Source organism: Bison bison, unplaced genomic scaffold (genome assembly GCF_000754665.1).
Source record: "Bison bison bison isolate TAMUID 2011002044 unplaced genomic scaffold, Bison_UMD1.0 scf7180017864337, whole genome shotgun sequence".
In the NCBI taxonomy this organism is placed as follows: Eukaryota; Metazoa; Chordata; class Mammalia; order Artiodactyla; family Bovidae; genus Bison; species Bison bison.
Window position 1 is genome coordinate 640,047 of NW_011494909.1, and position 10,793 is coordinate 650,839.

Genomic DNA, 10,793 nt, shown 5'->3' on the forward strand with positions numbered 1-10,793 from the left:
GGATGGCATCACTGACTCAATGGACGTGAGTCTGGGTGAACTCCGGGAGTTGGTGATGGACAGGGAGGCCTGGCATGCTGCGACTCATGGGGTCGCAAAGAGTCAGACACGACTGAGCGACTGAACTGCACTGAACTGAACAGTCCCAAAAACAGACTCTTATCAATGGACAGAGGTTTAGGGAACCAACACTCTTGCTGGGCATATTTACTGCTGCTGGTGCATATCAAAGTATTTTTAATCCATGATCTAATTTGCTTTCTACAATTTGTATCAGTACTTTTAAATGAAACTGAAACTAACTCGCTCAAATATTTATTTATCAGTTCTTGGTTACTCAGGACTTGATGATTCAAGATTATTTAACCTTTCTCCAGCCTCCTCCTAGCATTTAGGACATTTTACCCCATTTCTACCAGGGAGCGGGCAATAGTTTGAGAGAGTATGCCTTGAGTCGGGGAGGTGAAATTACTCCTCAGCCCCCTAATTCACCGGTGACCTGGCACTTAGCTTCCCAGAACCCTGGTCCCCTCATCTATGATGTGGGCTAACACCCACACTGCAGGGTTGAAGGGATGATTCAATGGGACAATGTGAATAGTGTACTAGTGGCTGCTCAAAATGTTACCCCTTGGGGCAAAAGCTGTTTTTGAAATAAGATGCATTCAATAGAAACAGGAAAGTAACAACCAAAGTGATATTTTAGGATTATCAGAGAATTTTAACTATCTGCACCAATCTCTGGATAATTGAGAATGGTCTGTAATAAACGGCTGCCTCAGAAATGCCCAGGTGAGAAGCAGGATTTGTTTCTTCTTTTCGTTTATCTGAACTGGTAAAGAAATGCCACCCTGCTATCTTATCCTTCAATTAGAAATCCCCCACTGAAGCTCTGCATATAACTAACATACACAGAATTCTAGGGACTTTATGGTTGTGTCCTCACCGGATTTCTACTTTATGGCCATACACACAAATGCAGGGTTTAGAAATGATTATCCCCTGCTGGATGCTCAGAATGACTGGCAAGCAAGTGTGTACTTGGACTTCTACTGAGGAGAACTGCCTTACGAACGATTTCTAAGTGGCCAAATTTCAAAGAACTTGAAATGTGGCAAAACACACCTGAAGTGTCTATACTGATCACTCCTTGCTGCCTTGTCTGACATTAGCCATTCACAGTGAACTTCTCAAATTATAGTGTGGGTGCCAGGGGGTGGGAGAAGCCACGAGATTACGATGGCACATCTTCCTGATGCATCGGTGTCCTCAGGACAGTCCGTGAACCACCCAGAGATGCCTGAGAGCACGTGTTTGCTTCTCTCCACTCTGGAGAGTACTGGGGGGAGGCTGAAAAGCACTTCTGCTGGTGAAGGAAAAGAACACTTTATTGAACATCCATCTGCCAAGGCCTGTGCTGCGGGCTGACACACCAGCATCCTGGTTAATTTCTTACTTAGAAATTCAACGATCCTGAGAAGAAGGACAAACAGCCAGGGACTTTTTATTACTGTTTTGAGATACATTTTAACCCAGAACCCAGCTCAGCATTTTATATCACATCCTCTGAGTCTCAGATGAGAAAAAAGCACCAGCAACTTGGTAGTGAAAACACACCAGTGGCAACCACAGATGTGAGAAAATTGGTTGATAAAGATACAGAAGTGCTGGTGGGGAATGAATTCTCCTTGTTTACTTAAAAAGGTCAACTTCTGAATATAAACAAATGATCAAATTTACTAAAAAACACTCATAAGCACCAATACGTGACACATTTATATATGTGTGCGTGTGTGCATGCATGCATACGTGTGTGTGTGTATGCATGCATGCATACATGCATGCTCAGTCACTCAATTGTGTCCAACTTTTTGCAACCCCATTGATTGCAGCCTGTCAGGCTCTTCTGTCCATGGGATTGTCCCAGCAAGAAAATTGGAGTGGGTTGCCATTTCTTTCTTCAAGGGATCTTCCTGACCCAGGGATCAAACTCACAACTTCTACATCTCCTGCACTGGCAAGTAGATTCTATACCACTGTGCTCCACCTGGGAAGCCTATATACCAACTCTTAAGAGTTTATTTTCATTCCCTAACTCTATGAGTCAGGAAATAAGTTTGGTCCCAAGACAAACTGCAGCCACAGTTTGCTCAACAGAATTTTGCCAAGAGATGCACCTTCTCTAGAATCATGCTCCTTTTTTCTTCCCAGCCCTTCAGAATGGTCCTATCCATGCTGCTGTTAAGTGCTTCCCTCTGCATTATCTCAGCAACATGAGAAGACCCCCTTATCTTAACCGGTTATAAATACATAAAAGCTCCCTGGATCAAATCAGCCCAGTGAGCCTGTTTCATCTGTCCTTTGATGTCTCTCCTTTCTCGTTACACATGACAAAGAAATCTTAGTGAGAGCCAATAAAATACACGAATGTCAACTCTATTCTGTTGTCCTTGATACTATTACACTTTATACCCATCCTTCCAGGTTGCCTTGAGATGTTCACAAATATGGCCAAATGCCTATCAGTAGTTTTAAAAACTCTTAACAGGCCAGAAATACAAACTGTACCTTCAGGAAAACATGTCCACAAAAGAATCATTTATTTTTCATGAAATTAACAGAGGTGGGGCTTGGCCAAAACACTAAGACCACTGTGAACACACATTCATCTTCTTTCACTGACTCACAAAAAAGCTAAGGATCTTGATTTGTGCACAAGATATAAGAAATGTTGGACAGGAATATTCAGGGGAAATGGATACCAGAACACAGCATCTACTGTGTACACAGGAGATGGAGGGGGTCCCAGGAGAAGCAGGCTTCAGTTTCTGTGACAAGCAACAAACTTCTGCCTCCAAAGATATGTTGGTAAAACAATATAGTCTCCTCTCAGCACCACTAATCTGCTATTAGGAGTATATATCAACTACAACTGTAGAGGAAGAAGGCCTAAAACTAGTTGTGAAAGATTCCTAAGCTGGTGCACTGCTTTGGTGGTATGCTTACTTTATTTTTTTAATTAATTCATTTATTTTACTTTACAATATTGTATTGGTTTTGCCATACCTAGACTTGAATCCGCCATGAGTGTACATGTGTTCCCCATCCTGAACCCCCCTCTCACCTTCCTCCCCATCCCATCCCTCTGGGTCATCCCATTGCACCAGCCCCGAGCACCCTGTATCGTGCCTCAAACCTGGACTGGCGATTTGTTTCACATATGATATTTTACATGTTTCAATGCCATTCTCCCATATCATCCCACCCTCGCCTCTCTCCCACAGAGTCCAAAAGACTGTTCTGTACATCTGTGTCTCTTTTGCTGTCTCGCATAAAGGGTTATCATTACCTTCTTTCTAAATTCCATATATATGTGTTAGTATACTGTATTGGTGTTTTTCTTTCTGGCTTACTTCACTCTGTATAATAAGCTCCAGTTTCACCCCCCTCATTAGAACTGATTTAAATGTACTCTTTTTAATGGCTGAGTAACATTCCATTGTGTATATGTACCCCAGCTTTCTTATCCATTCATCTGCTGATGGACATCTAGGTTGCTTCCATGTCCTGGCTATTATAAACAGTACTGCAGTATTAGGGTGTCTCTTTCAATTCTGGTTTCCTCGGTGTGTATGCCCAGCAGCGGGATTGCTGGGTCATATGGCAGTTTTATTTCCAGTTTTTTAAGGAATCTCCACACTGTTCTCCATAGTGGCTGTACTGGTTTGCATTCTCACCAACAGTGTAAGAGGGTTCTCTTTTCTCCACACCCTTTCCAGCATTTATTGCTTGTAGACTTTTGGATAGTAGCCATTCTGACTGGCGTGAATGGTACCTCATTGTGGTTTTGACTTGGATTTCTCTGATAATGAGTGACTTTGAGCATCTTTTCATGTGTTTGTTAGCCATCTGTATGTCTTCTTTGGAGAAATGTCTGTTTAGTTATTTGGTCCACTTTTTCATTGGGCCTTTTATTTTTCTGGAATTGAGCCACAGGAGTTGCTTGTACATTTTTGACATTAATTCTTTGTTGCTTCATTTGCTATTATTTTCTCCCATTCTGAAGGCTGTCTTTTCACCTTGCTTATAGTTTTCTTTGTTGTACAGAAGCTTTTAATTTTAATTAAGTCCCATTTATTTTTGCTTTTATTTCCAATATTCTGGGACATGGGTCATAGAGGATCCTGCTGTGGTTTATGTCAGAGAGTGTTTTGTCTATGTTTTCCTCTAGGAGTTTAATAGTTTCTGGTCTTACATTTAGATCTTTAATCCATTTTGAGTTTATTTTTGTGTATGGTGTTAGAAAGTGTTCTAGATTCATTCTTTTACAAGTGGTTGACCAGTTTTCCCAGCACCACTTGTTAAAGAGATTGTCTTTTCTCCATTGTATATTCTTGCCTCCTTTGTCAAAGATAAGGTGTCCATAGGTGTGTGGATTTATCTCTGGGCTTTCTATTTTGTTCCATTGACCTATATTTCTGTCTTTGTGCCAGTACCATACTGTCTTGATGACTGTGGCTTTGTAGTAGAGACTGAAGTCAGGTAGGTTGATTCCTCCAGTTCCATTCTTCTTTCTCAAGATTGCTTTGGTTATTCGAGGTTTTTTATATTTCCAAATTGTGACATTATTTGTTCTATTTCTCTGAAAAATACCATTGGTAGCTTGATAGGGATTGCATTGAATCTATAAATTGCTCTGGTAGCACACTCATTTTCACTATATTGATTCTTCCGATCCATGAACATGGTATATTTCTCCATCTATTTGTGTCCTCTTTGATTTCTTTCACCAGTGTTTTATAGTTTTCTATATATAGGTCTTTTGTTTCTTAAGGCAGATATATTCCTAAGTATTTTATTCTTTTTGTTGCAATGGTGAATGGAATTGTTAAAAACATCTCTCGTTATCCCAAAGAGCAAAAGGCATTAGAGAAACAGCCCACCTTGGTTGAAATTCCCCATCGCCCAAATGTCTCACCTTTGCATCTGTGTCTCTCTTATTTCCTCTTTGAATTCAGTAGAGTTATAGACATAGAAAACAAACCTATTGTTGCCAAGGGGAAAGTTGATGGGGGAGGAATAAACTGGGAGATTGGGGTTGATATATATACACTATGGTGGGCTACAGGTCATGGGCTCACAAAGAGTTGGACACAACAGAGCAACTAACACTTTCACTTTCACATACATAAAACTGGTATATTAAGGACCTACTGTATAGCACAAGGAACTCTACTCAATACTCTGTAATGACCTATATAGGAAAAGAATCTAAAAAAGAGTGAATATATGTATATGTGGGGCTTCCCAGGTGGGGTTAGTGGTAAAGAAGCTGCCTGCTAATGCAGGAGATGTAAAAGACCTGGGTTTGATCCCTTGGTTGCAAAGATTCCCTGGAGGAGGGCACAGCAACCCACTCCAGTATTCTTGCCTGGAGAATCCCATAGACAGAGAAGCCAGGCAGGCTACAGTCTATAGGGTCACAAAGAGTCAGACATGAATGAAGTGACTGAGCACTCACGCACACATATGTATAACTGATCTACTTTGCTGTATACCTGAAACTAACACAACACTGTAAATCAGCTATACCCCCAATAAAAATTTAAAAATAAAAATAATTTTGTAAAAATGAATTCAGGAATAAAACACAACTCAGCGAGCACCGAGTGTGTATCCTCATGGTTCCTACATTCCTTGCTTTGTCCCTAAGCACAGCTGCTTGATGCACATCAATCACAGTTTACAAGGCTGTGGCCTCACTGTCAATGACGGAGAGTGTAGACAGTCCGGCCATCACGGGACCAGCTTTAGCGACCTCCCCAGCCAGGTCCAGTGATGCCGGCGAACGTTCTGTAAGGCAGGTGGCAGAGTGGAAGGCCTCGTGCAGTCACAGCCTCTCCTCTTCTTTATCTACCAGGAAGCAAAGATCACGTCCTCCTGAATTCACCCTGAGATGGATTCCAAGAGAACAGATCTGACAAAGTTCTGAAACATCCAACCTCAAAGATGGCCCAAATCTCTTCATCAATAAAGCAGAGGGAGATACAACAGCAAGCTTCCATCCTCACCTTGCTGTGCATTTCCCAGGATGGCTGTGGATCCTGGAACCTCTGGGCATTTCATTAACTATTCCACAGAACGGACTTTATCATGATTAATAAAGATCTTATTATTCTGCATTTTTCAAACCTTAAAACAAATTCTGATGGCAGGTGCTTCTGTACTTCACTCACAAGCCTAGGATTGTTTGTGAACATGCTGGCTCCAGATACATCTATATTTTGGACTTTGGTTGCCAGGAAAATTTCAGACTCCCAAGTCTGGCAGCCAGTCTGTGTCGTTACTCCTTTGTATCTGAGCAAGACTCAAGTCATAGAACTGGAGATGCAAGAAACACTCTGACCATCAGATGTTTCCTATGCCTTTGATCTCTGTTCCTCATGTTTCACCAAAGTTGACTTGAACCCAAAGAAACAGAGAAAAATCTCTTTCAAAAAGTCATTTCATCATAGAAACTTTAAAAAATAACCATATTAATCTTTCATCTGATTCAGAAACTATGAAAGAGAAATCTGCCAATAAAGAGACCAGAATAAGAAAAAAAAACAAAAACAAATAGAATAAACACAGGAAGTAAATGTTCCACACGTCTGTATTATCCAGTGTGGAACTATCTCCATGGCAATTTCAGACAATGAATATAGAATGTGAAGGGTACATGGTGTGTTGTGTGTGCTTAGACTTTCTATAGTTAGTATGTTACAGTAAAGGGACAATTTATATTTAACCATTTTATGGATGGAAAAAACAAATAACAGACTTGTCATAGAAATATCTTGCCTAATAACCTATGGTTATACTCACAAATCATATAGATAATTATCCCCACTACAGCCCCACTGTTGTGAAAACAAACCATGATGGTCAAATCCACTTTTTATTTATTCCAATAAATTCAGGTCTCCTGCCAACACAGCAGTAAACTGGGGTACAGTGACTGCTCTGATGTCTTTATGTCTGTTTGAAACTTCAGTGATATTGATCTTACAGTAAAATGAAATCTTGACTGCTACAGCAAAAGATCAGAATTGAGAACTGACCCTACTTTATTATCCCATGTGCAAGAATACTGTTCATGAAGGCACCATGAAGACAGATGAAGATCAGCAATGACCCTCCCTTCTGACCTCAGCATGGGCTCCTTTTACTTCCTCCCCTGGACCCCAGCAGCAGGAGGCTTCTCTCCCTCACTCATCACCTGCTTGTCTGTCTCTTCTTTTGAAAATGCAGGCTTTGTAGAAGTTTGGACCTTAAGGTGCCTGCTGACACCTAAAATAGTGCCTGACATGGCAGATTGGCTGATTGGCTCAATAAGCACTGAATGCACTGACTTAGCTTCTGAGAAATGAAACAGAGCGGGTAGCCTCACCTTCTCACAACGCATTCAACCAGCTTCACCTTCTGTCACCTACTCATGGTCCGGTTCCATGTCAAAGGGCATGCTGGGACAGATGCACTTTCGCTGGTTTGTTTTTCTGCATCCTTCAAAATGTCAATGTAATATTAAAAAAAATACATACAGGAGCCTGATCACTCTGCTCTGCTCTGCCTGCTCCAGGAACACATATGTATGTTTCCTGTTTATCCACCCAGTGTTTCTTTATGCAGATATTAGCAAATTCACCTACAAATCTTCATATCCCAGTCTTTCTTACATAAAAGTACCATACTCTCTACACTGTCCTCCACCTTACTTTCTGCACTTGGCAATGGACCTGGATGTCATTCCACATCAGAACACGGACCTTCCTCACTCTCTTTTAACAACTGCACTGTACACATACACCACGCTTCAACCACTTCCTTATGACTGATGACACTGGGTGGCTTCTGATGTTTTGGCATTATACACAGTTTCAGTGATAACCTTATACAGATGTCATTTCATTACCTGGGCAGGTGTTATGTATAGGGAAGATTCCCAGGACAGGACTGCACATCTGTAATGCTGGTTCATACCACCAGACCCCTTCTGTCAGCTTGTTAAAAATAGTGTTAGCTGGCTATAAAGAGGTGTGATGCCTTAAACATATGGATATGGCATCCATCACTAGAATTTTTCCCATTCTTGTTAAAGGGAATGCTAACCTAATTCTTCAGTTTCATTAAACACAGACACTATTAAAATGTAAATCAATGCAATATCCCCTGATGATGGCCAGTGGTAGTTTTCCTATTCTACTTCCATCCATCACGTCTCTAGGCTAACAGGTTTTCCTGCTAGCAACGTATTAGAGGCTCTCTAAAGGCTAGCAACAGGCTCTCTAAAAAAGCCTTGAAAGCCTAGTTAATACAGGAGGAATTAAATTTTTATAAGAGTATTCAGCAGTTCTAAATCAGCAGCAAATATTTTTTTCCTCACAATACCCAAAATGACATGGAAAGAAAAACACAAATGAATATTTAAAGCCTTTATTCATTCCAATGCAGGGGACCCCCCCCCAAACAAGTTTATATTCTCAGAGTTTTTAGTAATTCATGACTGTTTTTCACAGTGAGAATCTAAAATTAGAAAATGATGCCTATTTGCAGAATTAATGAAAAGGTCTTTTTCCCACTCCTTTTAGAGAAGGCATGAGGAAACAACATAGTTTCACATGAGAATCTTGGCTTTCAGGAAATTGGCCCTCCAGCTTAGGTTATTTATCATAGTCAAGGAGCACAAAAGCAAAGATTTGCTTTTGTACCAGCGCAGTTTGCTAAATACAAGTATACCAGACTAAATTCATTTCTTTGTTTGATACACAGTTGACCCTTGAACAATGTGGTGGCTGGGGTACCAGCCCTCCTGAAGTCAATAATCCAAGTATAATTTAGAGTGGTCCTTCCATACCCACAGTTCTGCATCCCAAGGATCAACTAACCACATGTGATATAGTACTACAGTATTTCCTACTGAAAAACAACTGCATGTAAGTGGAGCCACACAGTTCAAATCCATGTTGTTCAAGGGCCAACTGTACTACTGTAAGATGCCTTCAATATATTTTAAAACCATTTGGCATGGACAGAATGATATCCTCCCCATGCTCTTGAATGTAAGCTTCAATCCTAGAAACAGTCTGTTAACCTTAATCAATAACTCATATTCCATCCACCAAAGACACACAAGAGCATCTTTAGCTGCTGCATTCATACTGGCCCCAAACTATAAACAAATATCTACCAAGTGTATAATGGATACCTAAATTTCATACAATGGAGTCTGCAACTACTACACAACAACAGGAAAAAATGAACAATTTACATATGCAACAACATAAATGAATGCCACAAAATCTAAGTATTACTCCATTCATATGGAATTTAGATCAGGCAAAACTAATTTATGGTGACAGAGGTCAGAACAGTGATCACCTCTGGGCAGGGGGATGTTGTTCCAACTGGAGAAAGGGGACCCGGGAGACTTCAGTGATGGAAATGTTCTACCTCTTGATCTAGGTGGTCATTACATGGGTAGAAGTGTTTGAGATTTGTGACCTCTGTGCATGAGTGTATGTGTGCTCAGTCATACCAGACTTTTTGTGACCCCGTGGACTGTAGCCCGACAGGCTCCTCTGTCCATGGAATTTTCCAGGCAAGAATACCAGAATGGGTTGCCATTTCCTCCTCCAGGGATCTTTCTGACCCATGGATCTAATGCACATCTCCTGCACTGGCAGGCAGATTCTTTACCACTGTGCCACCTGGAAACATCAACTATACTTCAAATTTAAAAACACACAGAAAAACACCACAATATCAAAAAGACTCTCAAAGACTTCAGCTAGCTCTAAATGGCATTGGAAACATTTATGGAGCATATAAAATGCAAGGTTAAACCCCAAACTGGGTTTAAAATGAGTTGACTGCCTCTTTCTCTCTGGTAAGTGTACAATTTATCTAACCAGTATCAATACTGTTTGTCCAACCTACAGCTTGACCTACAGGTCAAGGCAAGGGTGAGGCAATACCAACCTGTCTCAACTGATCCCATGAACTAAGTCATTTCCAAATTTTCATCTCATCCTGCTATAGAGTCACAGTCTCTAAACTTTGAACCTGCCTGCTCCAAGAACAAGAGCTAAATGAGCAAAATCAGAGCAGCTCCCTTAATGTATTAAACATAAAGCAACATGCCTTAGGGATCATTCAGTTAGTCCTGCTTTCTCCTTCCTCCAATGAAGCAACTATAGCAATACAAAGTCAATTCATTGTATGACTGACCTCACGGGGGGAGACTGAACAGGAACTGGTATTAGAGGATATTAAAAAAGCATTAATTGTATTATTTGTGATCATTTCATTTTGGTTATATGAGGAAATTTCCTTCCATCTTTGCTTCTCTCCTACCTCCTTCCTCCCTTTCCTCCTATGGGAGTAACACGTAATTCATACTAAGAATTGTTAGGGTTAGAATGTCAAGATATCTATTTTTTAAATGGACATATAACATTGCATAAGTTTATGAAAGTGAAAGTGGAGAGTGAAAAAGTTGGCTTAAAGTTCAATATTCAGAAAATGAAGATCATGCCATCCGGTCCTACCACTTCATGGGAAATAGATGGGGAAACAGTGTCAGACTTTATTTTTCTGGGCTCCAAAATCACTACAGATGGTGACTGCAGCCATGAAATTAAAAGATGCTTACTCCTTGGAAGGAAAGTTATGACCAACCTAGATAGCATATTCAAAAGCAGAAACATTACTTTGCCAACAAAGGTCCGTCTAGTCAAAGCTATGGTTTTTCC